Consider the following 19,298-nt stretch of genomic DNA (forward strand, 5'->3'; position numbering starts at 1 on the left):
TAATACATATATTATATTTATATTTTTAAAAAGAGTATAGATTGTATAAACTCCTATCTCAACAAGGGCCTCTTTATATGAACAGCAGATGTCACTAATGCTGTGGACAGACCAATAGGATCGTCCTCTCACAGAGACATGTGGTAAGCATTTATCAGAGATTGAAGCAGATTACACTAAATCAGATTACTGTACCCCCAACCTGGCTATAAAAAGCAAGGTCATTATGAGCTTAGCCTAATGTGATGTCACTTGTTTTATGAAATATACGAGATCATATTAGGCAATATTTCTGTTGCCATTAGGCCTATTTTTTTCTAATCTGATTTCTCCTCTGACCTCTTGCTAATGCTGTGTGATAGTGCTACTTCAGATTAATTTGTATTCCATCTCAACGGGTGACGCTTGCCAACAAGACCTGTGAGCCATTGTGAGCTTGAAAATTTGTACTTGTCAACAAGCTTATTCGTGCGGCTGTAGAAAATAGCAGATCTACAAGCTTACAACACGTTGCATTCTGATGGTGAGTTGAACAGAGAGACTGAGATTGACAATAAGCCCACCCTGGGAAAAAATCAATAATGATAATTATCATAATAATAACAATAATAATTATCAGTGGTCAGTGGAATACTTTTTCAAAACATTGTGTGTTTGCATGATCTGAAGTGTTTGATAGCACAACATGCCACATAACATGAATACATGTAAAATAACATGTGCATGTTGTGATATGGGCATTTGCTGTTGTGTACTCCAAGGCAAAAGGCAGACAATAAGGATTCCCCAGGGGTGGTGTGCAGGAGTGCTCGGGTAGCTGCACAACACACACATGCAGACGGGCAGGGGTGTATCCAGGGGCAACTAAATCTCACCAGCACTCCCTAACCCGTGAAGATGAGTCCCTTCGGAAACCCACGCCCAGATACCAGTATGCCACACAAGCACATACAATACGAACGCCTTCTCCTCATACGTGTGTGTGTGTGTGTGTGTGTGTGTGTGTGTGTGTGTGTGTGTGTGTGTGTGTGTGTGTGTGTGTGTGTGTGCGTGTGCGTGTGTGTGTGTGTGTATATCTATCTATCTATCTATCTATCTATCTATCTATATGCGCACACACAGGGAAGAAGAAAAGCACTTACACGTATACATGCATTTACTGTGGTGAACTGTAACTAATGCGTAGGTTATAGAGATGACCATCCCACAAATAAAGAATTGTTCATACAAGATATCAGCCCAGCTTTCATCCTACATGGTGTAGAGAGGTTTACAGTGCTGGCAGGGATAAGCACTATTGGATGTCAAATCTATACAGCAAGGCTGTTGCAGCTCACACAATGCGGCTCACACAAAGTGTGTGTGTGTGTGTGTGTGTGTGTGTGTGTGTGTGTGTGTGTGTGTGTGTGTGTGTGTATGTGTGTGTGTGTGTGTGTGTGTGTGTGTGTGTGTGTGTGTGTGTGTGTGTGTGTGTGTGTGTGTGTGTGTGTGTGTGTGTGTGTGTATGTACGGGGTGTGTGTGTGCGTGCGTGCATGTGTCCGTGTGTGTGTACTGTATGTATCTGTAAAATAATCAAAATATACATACCAAAAAATATTTTTTCTGTATTGTGTGCCATTATATCGTCATGAACTGAAATAGAATGCACACTAAAGTATTTACGTGCACTGGCCTGCAGTGAGCAGAACATTGTTCACACTGGAGTCTTGCTCATCCAAGCCCAACAGTTGTTGTTGTTGTCTCCTCTGACAGGACTGAGCTGGGGTCCCAGGTGAGGGCAAAGTGTTCCACGTCTCCAAGTAACAATTTAACTCACTGAGCATTAGCGCTTCTCTATCACCGTGATGAAAATGGACGGTAAAATCTTTTGAATGTTAATTTAACTGAGAGTCTACAAATGGAACCAACTGGTTTCATTTCTACACAACATAACATAAAATAAAACACCCCTTTTTGCTCACAATAGAGCCCACACCTTTCTTTTTTGGAACAAAAACTGAACATAATTGTTGATTGTACTTTAATTGCACTTAATGTAAATAAATTATGTATACAGGGTTGGGTAGTAAGTAGCCTAACTGACTACATGTAATACATAACCAGATTATGAAAAATAAGTAACTATGACGCCATATTAGATTCGTAAAAATGTGTAATTAATTATAGTTACACTGTTAATGAAGCTTGATTAAAGGTGAAGTAAGTGATATGTTTTGTTAAAAAAAACTTGATTAGCGATCATTGCCATATAGGGTGCTTGTTCAGTAACAGGGGTCTCCATGTCTCTCCAGCTAGTAAAATAAAAAAGTATTTTCAGGTCGGGGTACCAATTTTATCCAACTAGGAGGGAGAACTCAAACAAGATAAACATAACTTGGAAGTGAGCAGATGTGAGCAGACCAAATTGGAACTGGAACAACATCAAATTAAGCTGATATGGGTAGCCTACTCTCTCCTGATTGGATGAAAGTGGCAACCCACCTAAAAATGTATTTTCTGTTTATTAAAGATTCAGAGAGACAGGGAGACCCCTGTTATTGAACGGTCTATAGTCTATAGCAATAATTACTACCAGAAGAGCTTTAACGTTTTAACTAACATATTTTTGTTTAAACCAAATCTATCACTTACACTAGTTCAATTTATTTGATACCAATTTTCAACCCCCACCAGAGAGCTCAGGATAGTCTTTGCCCTTTCTCAATCAGAACCCATGCTGCTCATCTCAGTTTCTGACCACCTACTCCTCCCCACATCCCCTCCACCCACCTCTGCTAGATGTGAAAAAAATAAAGGTGGTGGTAGGCTGGGGGTGGGTTCACCAGGGGAGGTGTTGATGGGTAATGAAAAGCACATTAAGACATACAGGGTTTCTCAGCACTGTTGTAGTAGACCACATTACATAGTCAAATGGGATCTGTTGTTTATCCTTGTAAAGCTATTGGATAAATGTATTTGCATTGCAAAGGTTTCAAGTTGTGTGAGAGAAAAAAAAGTTTATGACTGGGTCTAAGGTGCATCATTTTCAATGTTTGATTTTGCACTAATCCTAATCCAAAAGTAGTCAGATTATAGCCTACATTGTTTTTGGTAATCCATGGGATTAAGTTACTAATTACAATAGATTGCTCTAGTCTTGTATTCAGTGACTGAGACTGACTGCATTTGAAAGTAAACAATGACCCATCCGCGGTTGCTAAATTATTCTAATCTCCCTTCATGTTCTGTACAGGCTACTATTGTCTACATACCTGTGTGTTATATGCTATTTAGGCATGCAGCCTACTAAATTGATTGATTTAGTCTTAGTCTTTTGAATAACACATCATTTAGTTTTAGTCCTATTTTAGTCATGTGAAATAGTTTAGTCTTTGCTAAATCTCATCAAACGGTGAATCCGTGGCTCAAATGCCGAATAAATAATGGACCTTAATATGAAAAGGGTTGAAAACCACTGATGTATGCTATTTAGGCATGCAGTAGCCTACTTATGAGTGAGTGAGTAATAAACCCTTCTGAATATAAAAGTATATGAAACATCACCTTCGGATTAACAACACCAGCACATGAGAAGGTGAAATAATACATAAATAAAAGAAAATGTAATTGTAACTATGTTTTTGGTGTGGTCCTGCGACCCCTTCGCTGTGCGTATTATGACGCTGTGGCGTAAAAACGTGGGGTTTCCCGGAGCCGAGAGCAGGGTTTACTACCGCGCCCATCTGTGCTGTTTGATGGCCGGAGGAAGAGTCTCACACAAACTGTTGTGAAGAAAGAAGAAAAGGGGGACGACGGACGGACGGACGGCGCCGGGGAAAAGAAAGACGAGAAAGGATTTGTTTTTTTTATTTTAAAGACTGAGAAAGAAGAGTGACGTTTTGAACCCGGGGGACAACAACACACACAGGGGTCATTATTTGCATAAACTGAAGAACCCGCTTATTTTTTTGTTTTATTTTTTATTTTTTGATATTTCTTCCTTGCACGGTAGCTAGGCTGAGCACCGCACCGCTCCGTCTCCACCGGTGTGTGACTGTGTGTGGGTTCACCTGACTACGGCGGCGGGTCGAAGAGCTGCGGGTTTCGGGGAGTGTTCCGCTGCTCTCCTCGGTCGGTCGGTAGCGTTTTACTACTGGGCTAAGGCAAGAGACAAGAGTCGATATTCGCCGTTTCCCCAGTCAATGTGATATCAAACGACGGACACCCCTCGACTGAAAAGCTGGTAAGACGCTGACACATGGAATGGGGGTTAATTTAAATGTTTTCACGTAAAATAAGCAATCACAAATGGTATTAATGTGTGTGCAGATGCAAAGCACAGACAGGTGGGGTTAAAGAAGTGGGGTTGAGTGTAGTGGAGTTGCTGTTAGCTTGCTTGCTGCTAGCCTGCTGTTGGGTGACATACAGATAGATGGTGGGGTGGAGGAGACCGTATAGGAGCTTTGCCAGTTGTTGCAGATCATCATATCAACATTCATAACAACAACAACCCCCAAAAGTGTCGAATCATATTAACACTAACACGATCTAATTATTATCACTGGGTTAATCATTCCATTCTCCTGCCAGGAGTAACGTTATTCTGATCTGTAATGTAAGTAGGTGGGCCAGCCTCTTTATGCTTAATCTATGCTCCAGGCGTACGAAGAAACATAAATCAGGCCTTGTTATAGTTGGACCTTTTTTGAGTTTTTTTGTGCCTGTTTCACCCCTCTTCTTCAGTCATCTTCATCCTCCGGGTTTTATTCACCTCGGTTTTGCACACTTTGACCAAACAAACCGCACAACTTTCTTTACCCGTCATTTGAGTCGATCATGTAGGGACTCTCATTACCACCATACACTGCTCTTTAAATGGATCGAACAGACAGTGGAATGTGTTGATACCACGGCTCCTTGTTTGCTGTGTGTTGTTTAATGGTATAATATACTGTAACATGGGGCTGTAGGCCCACATTTGTCTGTGGGTTTGCTAGTAACTAACTGGACGTTAGCTTGGCGAGCTAATTGGCCGAACATTAGCTGTGTGCCTTTAGCTTAGCCCGGTGACTTAACCAACGTACGGCATCAGCAGATTAATTCTAGACTTTGCATAATCCAGCCATGCAGTCATAAAGACAGTCTCTGGATTAATATCACTATTGCACATAAATGGGCGAAACAAATAAAGCTTGGGATCATCATGCAGTTGATCATAACGGAGTGTAAAAATGGCTACTTTGCAGAAACAAACCACCACCCCCACTGCTCCGTAGCCAGTCCATACAGGTTAGGAACCACGCACAGAAGTCTGCAGTACTGGAGCTGATTTAACTATTTTTTGCCTCATTTAAACGCCGTAGTGCGACCGTAAAGAACAGAGCTACAAGATGTGGATCTGTTCTTTTTGGCAAGCTTACACCCTTGCGCCCATGGAGTAGGCCTAATAGATTGGGTGTGTGGATTTCGAACATGGCAGCCAAGATGGGTCACATAGTATGCATGTAATTATTATGCATATTGTTTAGCCAGCTCTAATGGGAGCTGTAATCATATGACCCAGAAACAGACTGGGGATTTTGACCATAATAGGCCTATGATGATGGCTGTAAAGTGTGTAGGTTTGTCATCCATTTGCACAAAAAATGAGACTGGTTTAGCCTGCGTCCACTTCTTTTCGCCACTTGATTTATTTGTTTTAAAAAAAACCGTGGCTGTGTGACAACCCCAAACCCTTCAAATCATAACGGAAAACTGAATTTATTCAGAAGCTTTTGCACCCATGGCTGCAAAGGCTTCCTATAGTTTTAACCAGTGCTCAGACAGTCTATTAGAAGAACAGGGTGTGCAGATTCGTTTGATGAGCCTTTAACTCGAAACTCTTATTTTAAGCGTGTCTTAATTGGATCTCCACGATCTTTTTATCTTGAGAACGGAGGCTCCGTCCCTGTCTGTCTGCAGAGGCAGGGTGTTAACGGCCAGATAAGCCAGGCGAGCCAGCAGCAGCACACTGACTGGACTGTAACCTGCAAGAGACAGTAAATAATAGGCACAGTTCAGTTCACCTTTTTGATGAGGCAACACATCCAGTTAAATACCCCAGCAGAGGAACTGTAAAAGCCAAGGACAGGAAGGGGGCGGTCATTACAGTGTTATTTAGTGGTGGAAATATTTCCACAACTCGCCGATGGTGGGTTTAGCAGCCGAGCCAGACATTGTGTCGCAGAAAGAAAGCTACAACACAACCGTCCGATCCAAGTAAAAATATAAAAATAAATAAATATACTTCCAATTCTTTTGGGGGAAATGGTAGATCTACAAGCTCACAAGCGTGTTGTGCATGTGAGCTTGTAGATCGGCTATTTCCCGACGAGCGACACGGTCTACGACGAAGTACACAGCGACGTTACGTGACGTATGCCAACACATGCAGTGCGGATAGTCGCTGATATCTTTCTTTAGTCACGTCAGAAGTTTTCCCCGTGTGCCTAAAACTAAAAGAGTTATTTGTTATGTTCCTGGTCCACAAAGATGAATTCATGTCGCCACAGTGTCCCTCCCTCTGCCTCCTTGAATGAATGGGTTCCTGTATTCAGGGCCCAAGCAGCTGCAACCAACAAGATGGCGTTCAAAGCCTTTTTTTCATCACCGCTTTCTCCCACACCGAGGAAGACAGCTGCCTGCCCGGCATCGGAGGGATTTGGGGCGTTGGCATAGAAATTAGTTGCATTTTTGTGTTTTTGTCATTAGACCCTCGAGGTGTTTGCTTTCCATAACTCGATTTATTTTTTAATCGGATTAAATTTTTATGGGGAACGAAATCGCTCCGGTGCACCTCCGATATAGGACTCCATAGTGGGGAATAGAAGGAGTGTTGTAGGGCTACATCTTGGTTATCTCCACTCATACCGCTATGAAAATGAGCATTACATTTGAAAACGACATTAACAGTACTTTATCTGTTCAGATAAAGTACTGTTATAAATGCTGTTTATGGATCTAATAACGTTTGTCACATTTGTAACCACATACTACATAATAGAGGTAGAATTTTCTTTTGCAAGCTTTTAGTAGATGGGCCTTTTAGTCCATAATATACAATAAAGCCCAGATCTGATTTGGGGGGTGTGTGTGTGTGTGTGTAGCCTTCCATTTGTTATACTTAATGCAATTGTGATTTGATGATGACTAGTGTGTTTCTTAGGTAATGTTCTCCTTTATCATATTTTGATTCAGCAAATTTCGGTTTCATGGGGTTCATATGACTTTGTTAAAATAAGTCATTTTGATATTGGTTAGTGAGATTCTCAACATTGTATGGTTATAAAGGTAGGCTACATTGTAAAGTTTCACAGGTGGTATCCCATTTCCTTTAATGGAATAGTATCTCAAACCTCCCAAATCTATTCTAATCTGTTTAGATAACGGCACTGTCCAGTTAATTTCAGGTTGATACTTCCTCTTTTCAGGCATACTGACATTGTGTAGTTGAATACCCAAATAACGTAATCACAGATATTATGATTTGTTGCACCCATACCTACCTTGATTATTAGGGCTGGCCCTGAAAGTTTGTTCTATTGGCATTCAGATCTCAGTTCTGAGGTTTGAACAATCTTTTGTTTAGTTTTTTTTGTAGAGAGGATATGTAAATGGTCTGTGTGCATACAGGACACAGTAGGCGGGATCTAGAGTCTAGAACAGGTCGGAGTACTGAGAAGTAAATAGAAAGATATATATCCTGGAGTCGGGAACACAGGGGTTCCCACCGCGCCTCAAGCAGAATTCAGGCTGGTCCGGTGCATCTCAGGAGTGGGACTGGTAAGTATGAAGAAGGAAGGCACTGGCGCGAACTCGGACAATTAAATACTTTTTAATAACAGTGTGCAGGCAAATAACGTGACGTTTCAATGTCAATACATCTTTGTCAGGTCATACCATGAAAAGGCTACATGGCTGAGCAATGGCCCTTCAGAGATGCTGATGATGATTGTACTGAAAAAGGTTTAGTTGAGGTGTGTGTACAATGAATTGCAGTTTGCTCTGTCACTAAATGATAACCGTTACTCCGGTAGCCTGCTGCTTTACATTTGGGCTGGTCCCAAACCCCAACCCGTGTTGGGCAGTAACGTGTTACTTAGCAATATATTACTGTAATATTATTACTTTACCCGTTAACGAGTAGTGCAACTTATTACATCTGCCAAAACAGTAATATTACATATACTGATCCGAGTAACGCTGCGTTACTCGTGATTTGTTTTAGTTTCTGACCGAGATAAAAGCTCTTTCTCCTCGCTGTATCATTATCTATGAGCCGTCGACGCGGTGTGTCTGTCTGTATCCAGCAGACAGCTGCAGGTCCGTGGACCAGTGCATTTAAACGGCAGAGTAAAAGTTGTCACATGCGCAAAAAGAACAGATTTATAAGCTCTCAATACTGTGTGATGGTGCGTTATTAATTATGGATCTCACCGCAGCTCCAGGCAAACCCCTCTGTGATTGACAGTTCTTGTTTTTGCAACTATGCCTAAACCTAACCTTAACCTCAGTAAAACTATGCCTGACCCTGACCCTAACCTCAGTAAAACTATGCCTGACCCTGACCCTAACCTCAGTACGACTATGCCTGCCAGGGAGCCAGATAGACAGGTAAGGCGGGTCTATATCCTGGAGGAACAGGGGCAGGCCCTTCCAATTAGCCAATGGCCCAATTGGAAGGGCCTGCCCCTGTTCCTCACCTGCATTCAAGCCATTTGTAGCCTCTTCATGGTATGACCTGATAAAGAAGAACATCGAAACGTTGTCACGTTTTGCCTGCACCGTTATTAAAAAGGCTTTAGTGCCTTCCATCTTCATATACTGGAGTGTCAATGGATTGATATCAAGCGTTGAACATTATCAATTTTGATTTTTACTGAGGTTACCCTTAGGAATACCTGGTGGAGACGTTCCGAGGTCGCCGGATTTGACCCATGGTGAGCGTGTTTTGGGGCGAGAGTTCTTATATTCCACCAGAGCCCGGACCTGCAAGTACTTAAGCGATGGCGCATGCTTAAAAAGAAGAGATCTACAAGCTAACATCCGGTACCATGACATGACCTACGCTCCAGGATATAGACCTGCCTTACCTGTCTGATTGGCTCCCTGGCAGTCATAGTCTTACTGAGGTTAGGGTCAGGGTCAGGCATAGTTTTACTGAGGTTAGGGTTAATGTTAGGTTTAGGCATAGTTGCAAAAACGAGAACTGTCAATCACAGCAGGGTTTGCCTGGAGCTGCGGTGAGATCCATAATAACGCACCATCACACAGTATTGATGGCTTGTAAATCTGTTCTTTTTGCGCATGTGACAACCTTCTACTCTGCCGTTTAAATTTAAATGCAATGGTCCATGGACCTGCAGCTGTCTGCTGGATACAGACAGACACACCGCGTCGCCGGCTCATAGACAATGATACAGCGAGGAGAAAGAGCTTTTATCTCGGTCAGAAACAAAAACAAATCACGAGTAACGCAGCGTTACTCGGATCAGTATATGTAATATTACTGTTTTGGCAGATGTAATAAGTTGCACTACTCGTTAACGGGTAAAGTAATAATATTACAGTACTATATTGCTAAGTAACACGTTACTGCCCAACACGGGTTGGGGTTTGGGACCAGCCCAAATGTAAAGCAGCAGGCTACCGGAGTAACAGTTATCATTTAGTGACGGAGCAAACTGCAATTCATTGTACACACACCTCAACTAACCTTTTTCAGTACAATCATCATCAGTATCTCTGAAGCATATACATATGAATGTGATTAGATTGATGATTAGACACAAATACTGTGTGTGTCTGTGTGTGAAATCTGCAGTCCCTCTGTAAACAGTTGTCAGTGAGAGCTGCTCTCCCTGTAGTGTCACATTCCAAAAACAACTGATCTACAAGCTAACATTTTGCATCGCAAGGTGTTAGGTTGTAAGATCAGGTCTCTTTTGGCATGTGGCTCCCTCAGCTTTGACGGTATCACACCTCTCGTCCCTGTTTCTGAAAACACTGCTGCTTTTCCATGATTTTATACACATCTCGACTGTTTCTAGACTCATTTAAGGAGTCAATCGCCCGATGAGATCGCTTGAATTTGCACGTTTGATTAATGGTCGTGTAAGTGCAACATGTATCACCTGCTACGGACACACGCATCCATATGCACACGCATGCGTGCACACCCACCCAACATCTATAAGTGGCTGTATCGTTTTAAGACGGTAACACTTTAGACGAAATCAGAAATGGATAACATAAGCTATTTCTTGTATGAAAATGTTAAAATGCAGAAAGTAATTATTTGACTTTCCACTGGGTAGTCTCTGTAATTCACCAGCCAAAGAGGGAATATGCTCACCATTGTTCCTATTTGTAATGTCATTCCTGTGTGATCAAGTTGGCCGCGTCACCTCAAGTCTTGCAGCTCTCTTATGCTTAATTTATGCTCCGTTGTATGACCATGTCGCACGCTGAAAATAGCTGATCTACAAGCTCACAATCATGGCGCATTGTGCGCTTGTAGATTGGGACACCATGGCCCCGACATACGACAGAGTATAAATCGGGCTACCTCTCAGTGCAGCACAGATCAAAATGGAAACATACAGATGTATACATCCTGAGATCATTTCGTTTTGGCCCATTGTAGCCCTGCTTAGCCTTCATGGAATTCCACGTGAACGGAGACGTAAAAAAGTCCCGTCCCCCCAGGGACCTCCAAGTACCTGGTACCTGACAAATGGAAACACAAAAAATGCACACCAAGATGTGGAGTGTCGAGCAGGTACTGTGCTATGGGAAAGTACCATAGAGTGATGGCCCATAGAGTGATGGCCACTGCTATCCAGATTATTAGAAAGCATCCATCCAGTGTCTGGTGACATCTCACCATGGTTGATGGGCAGGGGTGTCATAATCTGTTGGTGTCCCTTAATCATCTTGTCTCGAGTCTCTCGACACCTCCCAGGATGACACGATTGGCATACAAGCCTCTGAAAGCCATAGCCTAGCTGTGGGGCTGAAGGACATTGCAGGGCTCAAAATAACTTTTTACTTGGTAGCAGTGGTGCTCCCAATTAAAAACAATTAGGAGCTCCAGAAAAAAGCATTTGGAGCACCCAAAATGTTTTAAGGAGCAGCAATATGTAATAGATTTTTTTAAATTGATAAAAACGACAAGATATCTGTACGGGTAAATGATGAGAGTATCCTAAAAACGCATATTAGGCTTCATGCAATATTCTATATCCTAGGGCCAGGATTTAAAATGTAGGCTAGTCTCCTGGTTGTCTGTTCGTCTTCCATCTATCTCTTCACTGAGGCATCAAACATCAACAGAGGAGGACCCCGCCTCTACTGTTTCCCCGACTGTTTCCAATCAGATCTTCAACTATTGTTTTTATTTGTTCACTTTCATGGCCCATTTGGTTAATGTAATTGAAACGTCGTCTAGTTTTGGGCACACCACACAACAATTATTTGCACATGCATAAATGCTCCCAATTATCATTTTAGGTCACAGAGATTCCACATTTCAGCTTCACCCAGCTGATGGCTGCTCAGATGGTTATGATGAGGGCTGGTCTTGCTCAGACACATAGCTGAGGCCGGCACGCTAACTGGGGACGACCTGTGTTCCCAGATGGCCTCTTTCCATTCAGCTCTGGCCGCATAGGCGCATATGCGGCCGCAATTTAAAAATCTGCATTGTCCCTGGGTTTGCACACATCAGGAGGACCATTCACTCGGATGAGTGTCACCACAAGAAAATGAGCATATGTTAAAAGACTGAATCATCTGCCCGTAGTGCTCTAGAGGGGATTTTTGTTTTGTTTTTAATGTAGATTTTCATCCTAATGACTTACTGTATTTCCTCTCGCACACACTTTCTGCAAGCCCTGGATATGAATGGGATTAAATTCTTACTGTCTGGATTTGGGCCTGTGGGATTATGGAGGCTTGGTCAGTGATAGCCCTGATGTTCCTGTTGTTTTATGATCCTGCTACTATATAGAATTTCCTATTATCGTAATTACAGGCCACCAGTGCCATGATGGGAATAGGCCAATATGACAGTAATGCCTGACCCTGGACCTGAGATCACTGTTAGTTAGTTTTTTCAGGTCATACATGGTCATGGACCACCACCTCCCTTTCACTTTCTGTTGTATTTGTGTGAGATTTCCAATAAATGCTTACACTACTTGTATGGGGGACTGCTGGCACATACAGTAATGATGGGTGCTGCTGTCAACTTTATGTAGGTGGAGCATATCTGTATCTATAGCAGAAGTTTCCTGTCATACGCCTCTCCTGCTGCATCTGTCCTTGTTCCTCATTCCATCATCTCCGTACAAGAGTCGGAAACAAATCACCCAGGGCACACACTCAGTTGCCAGTACAGGGGCACTTGCCCGCATTGCTAGTTGGAACACGCTCTAAAAGAGATAGCTCACTTCACCCGCAATGGTTGTGTTCATCAGCTAGCTTATTATTTCTCTTAACCTAAATGGACCATTAGTGGCAGCTGCTCCATTGTGGCTTCCGCTACTTTGCTCTCTTGGGATTGTCAGTGGAGCTGTAGTGGACTGTGGTCTAGCAGTATAAATCCATTGCCTACTTTATTACCAGGCTTGGTTTTGAATTTTATTTTTATTTTCCTCCCAGGTGTGTTGTATGTTGACAATCAACAGCTAGGCTAACGATTGAATCTGAACTGCTCTTCTGGCATTAAGTGGCTTCAGTAAGAGTAGCTTCGATCAGACCTTTCCCTGGCCTTTCTTTGTTAGTACACCCAGTGGAATATACAATTAGTCAAGGCTCAAAACATCAGCTGTTTGGTGATCTCTATGTGACCGTTCTTCAGTGGGGGCTTATGATTGGTCTGGTTGTATTTACAGTATTTGTTTCCTATCGCAAACCCTGTTCACTGTCCCGCACAACCCCTGATTGCCATTGGCTTTCTCTACCCCCCCACACACACACACACACACACACACACACACACACTCGCACTCTTCTAGCACTCCCCCTTCCATATGGGACATTGTTATCGCCAGCGCAGGGCAGGCCTACTTTTTATTTTTAAACCCCAAGTGCCAGTTGAAGGCTCACCGTGGATGCTCCTGTGTTATTGAACAACCCCTACCCATGAATTGCACTCCAGGGGAGGGGTGTCGCAGCCTGCGCCTGACACCCCGCCCCCCCCCAAGGCCCAAGTATATTTGAACACAAACAAGCACATCTTCATTCTTCACTGCATTAGTTTATTATTAGTGTCGGTCCATGTGACCAGACTTTCTCCCCTGCCTCCATCTCCTCTCGTCTTATGTCAGGTTTTCTCCCTGCAGACGTGAGGGCTGTGTTAGTCATTCTTGGTTTGTGTGTACATTACAGTTGACTAGAAGTAATGGTATGTACATTTCATCCTCTGCATTTAACCCATCCTAACTATTTGGTGCGGTGGGCAAGTATTGAACAGCCGGGGGAGCAGTTGGGGTTCAGTGCCATCACTTTTATAATAGCACAACAGGTGTTCATGGTCTTGTATGTCCGTTGTTGTCTTCGCCAGGCCAACAGGCCGTGAGGCGAAGACTATGTTTTTGCCCCATCTGTGTGCGTGTGTGTTCCATCTGTCCGTCTGTGTACAGTTAATCCCGGCCACCGCTGGACCAGTTAGCGGCCTAAACCAGGCCGCTTTGCATTTTGGCCTATAACTCTCCTGGATTCCTTGGATTATGACGGAACTCTCCATACATACAGGCCATGCAAAAGTTTCCCACTGTGTGAAGTGTGTAGTGTTGCCAAGAGAGGTTTTGTTGCTTTTAGGTCACGTTCCACCAGCTAGTTTGACTGTAGCTGCTGCTGTGTCAACAGCTTGTCACCACCACTGACCGTAAGGTCGAGGGACATTGTTTTGAATAGTCAAAGAAGTGAGTGGTGACGGGGCCGCTTAGTGACCCGCACACAACTCTGGTGTCAGTGCCATGTTAACAGTGTAACTCTCCATACAGGCACAAGCCCTGAAAAATACTTTGCATGAGAGTCTACTCTGCTTTGAATACAAGCTAGCTTGCACTCTTTATTTACATTCTGGCCCTTGAATCCGACTGCCACGGGGAAAATGTGACCAAACCTGAATCCCGAGCTGACGGGAGAGGCTGCCAGAGTCAGTGATTCAGCACCCCCCTCCTTTTCCCCTTTTCCTCCACCCTTCTTCCTCTGTAAAGCCAGAAGAGCCACAGTCACTTGAGTAAAACAAGAGCACGCTGGCTGGCCGTCATGTGACTCTTCACACACACTTGTTCCTCTCTTTTTGAAAGCTAGGAGAGCTAAAGCAGGGGGAGGGGTACGTTTAGTAATGCATTATAAGGAGTGTATTTTGTTTTAAATAAAATCATGCTTTTGGTTTCAGGCCATTCTGACTTCTTCTGTTGTTGTTGTTTTTATCCAATGCATTCATAGTTACTCCTGTATGAAAAAGCTGGTTGTGCAGATACCCCAAGAACAAAACAATCCCTTTGCTGATGTATGTGACTACAAATACAAATACATATTGATATTTGGGTCCATCTTATCCTATTCAGCCTTGTCTCCACACTGGGAGTAATTTGGTCAGCATAGGTGTTGAACCTGCTGACCTGAACCTAACTTGTTGAACCTGTTTGGTTGAAGTCTCCTGCTCAGGAACACTGCAGGGGTCTAAACTGAATGAACTAGTTATTCAAGCCATTTGACTGTTCTTAACTGACAAAGCTTTTAAGATTTGGCCTAATCTGTCATGGCATGACCCTAACACTGTGCAGGCAAAGGGGTATATGCAGTATTGTGATATTGAGACAGCCCGGCCTTTTTGTTTAATGTGACATCGTAATAATTAATTAATTGTCTCCACACACAAACACATACACACACAGTTGATGCCGCGTCTGCTATTGTCAGACATTACCCACAAAAGGCAGCCACAAGCTGAGCAAATTGTGGGGATGAAAATAAGGGGAAAAAAAGCTTTAATAGTTATGCCAGTCAAATGTATCTTATAGGTATTTTATCAAAACTTTTTTTTATCAAAACAAAGTTTGTTGTGCAGATATCATGGGGCAGGGATCACTGGGTTGGTTGTACAATGCTTGGTCAATACTTGCTATTTTCATATAGTGATTTGTACTTAAAATTGGTGATACAGGATATGATATCAGTGGGCAGCAGTGTAGGAGGGGGGTGTAGGTGCCGTATACAGCAAAGATTTACCATGCACAAGTTTAGAGGAATTACGGTAATGCCGAAGACATTGCCCGTTGTTTTGGCTTTGACTCTTTTGAGACAGCTTTGGACCTGTTGCTTGCAAGGATGGAAAGATTTATTTAAGACTTGGTGAGCACACATATTATGAAGAATGGAAATGCAAAGGTAATTGTAAACTAAAGGTAGCTCTCCACCAAACCGACTACGACAGATTACTACAGACTGGCAGTCGAATGAAGTTGGGAGATCAGTCGGTTGGAAGGTGTGAAAAAAAGTTGCTGAATTCACCTGATAGCCGACACCGACAGACGGCTACTATGGTGCTAAAATAGCCTATGGCTTGACGTCTTTTTCAACAAGCCTGCTGCTATCCGATGGTCGGAAGCTGACCGAGCTTGCTCGTCGGCTTTCGGCGCTTCCTACAACTTGCGACCCAACGCAACAGCAGATTTTCGGCCACAGACTCTTTCCAACACTTACCGCCGCCAACGTCGGTGTGGTGTGGTGAGCTACCTTAATATTTCCGCCCTCGTTGCTCGCGCTACAGGGCTTCACGAGCAGACAGTAGGCTGCACATTATAGAGCTTTTTATAACATCTTAGTAATTTAGTTAAAATCGTCTAATGTACTGTAATTTACTGTGGTTGTCATCACCAAAATTGTACCCATTTAGACCTGAGGCCGATTCTAAAAACTTCTAAATCCTAAATAATCTATAGCGAAAACTAAAATGACACGGATGCTTTCCCGGATTGACGTATAGGCTTTCCAAGTCTTAAGACGAGTACGCTTGGCATGCATATGGCCTGTTTAACTAAATTACGCAGCACATTTTTGAGTGAAAGGCACAACTACAACAACCAAAATACAGTAAGTTCCATATTGCCCACTATACTGTTGGGAGAGACACAGCCAAGGGTTTAACACTAGGCTGCTCCATTTAATTAATCCTCTAATTGAATTACAGGAGCACAGTAACTCCTGCTTTTCTTCCCAGTCGACAGTGCATCACTTTTCCTTTTAGCTTTTAGGTTGTTTGCTCCATTGTCCAGGAAAAGGCAAGGTCTTGGCCTCGAACACAAAGCCCCTGGACCCAGGTCCACTGGCGTGGAAAGGTTTTTATGTTGTACATAGAGCACCGATGTTTAAGAGGCCTTTAAATGGCCAGTCCCTCCTCCCCTCGCAGCGCAGAGATTCCTTCCTCATCCATTTCAATGGCTGTGCTGTGACGTCACATGGATTCATATATGTCTAGTGTAGCATGTTTTATTTGGGGCCTTTGTTGGCATGCCTGCAGCTCTATCTTTAGTGCCGGTGTTTGTATTGTGATTATGTGGTCCGATGAAAAGAGGTCTCCTTGAATGGTTGTTTGAATGAATGAATGAATGAATGAATGAAAAGTTGCCTTGATAGATTTGGTTTAAGGGTGGTCAATCTTTCCCAATTGTGGATGTCTTTGCTGTTGAAGCACAGATATTTTAACCAACAGTTTTTCCAATATAATTATTTTAGTTTATATGTACAACTGAAATCCAATCTAAGTTATGAAAAAGTGAATCCATGTTTCGTTTTAGAGTTTTGATGGAGGAGGTATTCGTTTCAGTGTTGTGGCCCTTTCCTGCTTGGCTTTTGGTGAATTTGATTTGAATATCCATTTCAATGAATAGATGAGATAAGTTGGAAGTGCAAATCAAGGGATTGGATATGGGGAAATATTAGCCCGCAATAGGAGCTTTGTAAATACTGCATGATATTATTGAGCAAAATGTACATACTGGACTTATTACCCTGGGTACTGTAATTCATCTGGGAGCAGACTTCCCTATGCAAATACTATTTCAGCTCTAAAACGTGGGTACAATATTAAGAGAGAGAGAGGCTATTCAAAAAAAATCATTCATAGGAAGATTTGTACAAGGTTTTTGCCCAATGAGTGCACCGAGCCAGAGATTATACATAGCAGTAGCATGTCTTTGATGATGATCTCTGGGACTGTCTGGGACACTATTTAGGACAGGGGCAGCCATTTGAAATGTGGAAATTGCTACAGTTAAAAAAGCATTTTCATGCCAATTGAATTGTTCACAACTGGCAGGAACCCCATCATACATAGATTTGTGTCAAGTCATTTGTAGCCCCAGGATTTCTGATCCAAATCTACTCTGTTCTACTTTCAATGCTGCAATTTAGGCTGCAGAGCCAGGCTGTTCTCTTTCATTTCAGACATTCTTCTGCAGAGATGTAAGGATTTGGAATCCCACCTATAATCCTCAGACTGGTGACCAAGCTGGTGACCAGGTCTTCCCCGTGTCCAGATTAAGTCAGAATGAAGAATTCTGTTCAAATTGTACAAGAACAGATTATATTACATCATATGCTCGACGTAAATGTCATTGAGCATAATACAAAGTCGGAGCAATTTGGGCAAATTGAAAAGCCGTGTATTCAGAATAATGACTGGGAAGGGCTTGGAATCCACATAATGTTTATCAAGTAAGTAGCTGAATAGGCCGACCTATGTCAATCAGGACATGTGCTGTAGCCAGGTCAGGGCTGTGTTGCAGATGATGTTCCACACACACACACACACACGCCTGTGTGTCTCAGCGTGTGAGAGGCGTGTCTAATATTTTGTTTATGGCCATGTCCAGGATGAGCATGAAACACATCAAGCGGTTCCTCCCATGTCTGGGTGTCTGAATTTGTTTTGTTCTGCCATAAGTACAAGTACACAGGGAAACCGAGAAATCTGTCCTCAGTCTCTCCACCTCATTCTCTATTCTCACCAGTGATTCTCTCTCTCTCCCCTCGACCTCTGCCTTGTTGTTGGGACTCCATTTGGCAGAGATACATTGGGGCATAGTTTCTGCATATGTGTGTGTGTCTCTTCTCTCACATACACACACACGCACACAAAGTGAGTCGGATAGGGTAGGGGCTTTTAAGAAATGGCCATAAGCGACTTCAACGTTCTCCTCTTACTGGACGGTCAGCCCCCTTGTCCCGGCCCTCTTTGTGACCTGGTTGTGTTTCAGCTGCATTCACCATGCATCACTTCCCCGCAGCACTTAGCTCCCCTTAGATACCAGCCACACACACACACACACACACACACAGTCTATCCAGTTGCTCTTCTATTCTTGCATTAGTAGGGTAGACCACAGTGGAGCACTCCCACACCCCCACCCACCCCCAGTAAATGTGTGCGTGCGGTCATGCGCGCCATGCGCATGCACACTGTTATGTAGGTTATTTGCTTTTATATACAGCTCAGCCTGCATGCATGTGCTCTTATTTGTTTGTTTAACATTTGTGTGTGTGTGTGTGTGTGTGTGTGTGTGTGTGTGTGCGCGCGTGCATTATGAGTGGTATGTCAACCAGGTCATGCTTTTAGTACACTCTACCTTAGTTTCAGGACAAACATGAGTCGGATGAATTCTGTTAATTTTTGTTATCGTTAAATATCAGTTAACGAAACTGCATGGCGTGCATGATTTCATTTGGAGCTTTCAAATTTACTGTCGCATACCACGTAAATTATAATAATACAAACTCTGATAACTGGTCATAGTAGGTTGGATGAATCTGTGTTGCTCAATCTCTTCAAAATACATACCAGTGAAAGGACGTTCAACCAACTGTAATATCAAGGTAATCATTAATTAGTCTATTGTTTTTATGATGGCATTGGCAAAGGTTTATGGCTGCTGCTATGTCCTGAAGAATGAACAAATAAGAAATAAGCTGCAGCTTTAAACAAGTGCGTTTTGGAGTTAGCAGGTTCGCGCTGGACAGCAGAGATATACAATAATTGATGCCTAATGTAATGCCCCAGACCCCAACAGATTTCAGAACGTGTCACCTTTTTCAGCCCTTACGAGTTTGCAGGTCTGCCTTCAGTCCACTCAAAATTATGCTAATATTCTTTTAGTTGTTTATGATGGTCTAAGTCATTGAAAATCGATATTATTATATAGTAATATTAACACATGGCAATATACTAAAAAGCTATTCATAATTTTTGTCTGGTGAAAAAGGT

General features: G+C 42.8%; 1 protein-coding gene across 1 annotated transcript in view; it reads left to right on the plus strand.

Moving 5' to 3' along the window:
- The first annotated feature begins 3,728 nt into the window (after positions 1-3,728).
- Positions 3,729-19,298, plus strand: part of LOC308097757 (guanine nucleotide-binding protein G(I)/G(S)/G(T) subunit beta-1-like) — a 40,025-nt gene continuing 24,455 nt past the window's right edge. The window contains exon 1 of the mRNA XM_080445771.1: positions 3,729-4,223. The gene's annotated coding sequence lies outside the window, so the exon portion shown is untranslated. The remainder of the gene's footprint in view (positions 4,224-19,298) is intronic.

Source organism: Gymnoscopelus braueri (assembly GCF_963280865.1).
Source record: "Gymnoscopelus braueri genome assembly, chromosome: 12".
Classification (NCBI taxonomy): domain Eukaryota; kingdom Metazoa; phylum Chordata; class Actinopteri; order Myctophiformes; family Myctophidae; genus Gymnoscopelus; species Gymnoscopelus braueri.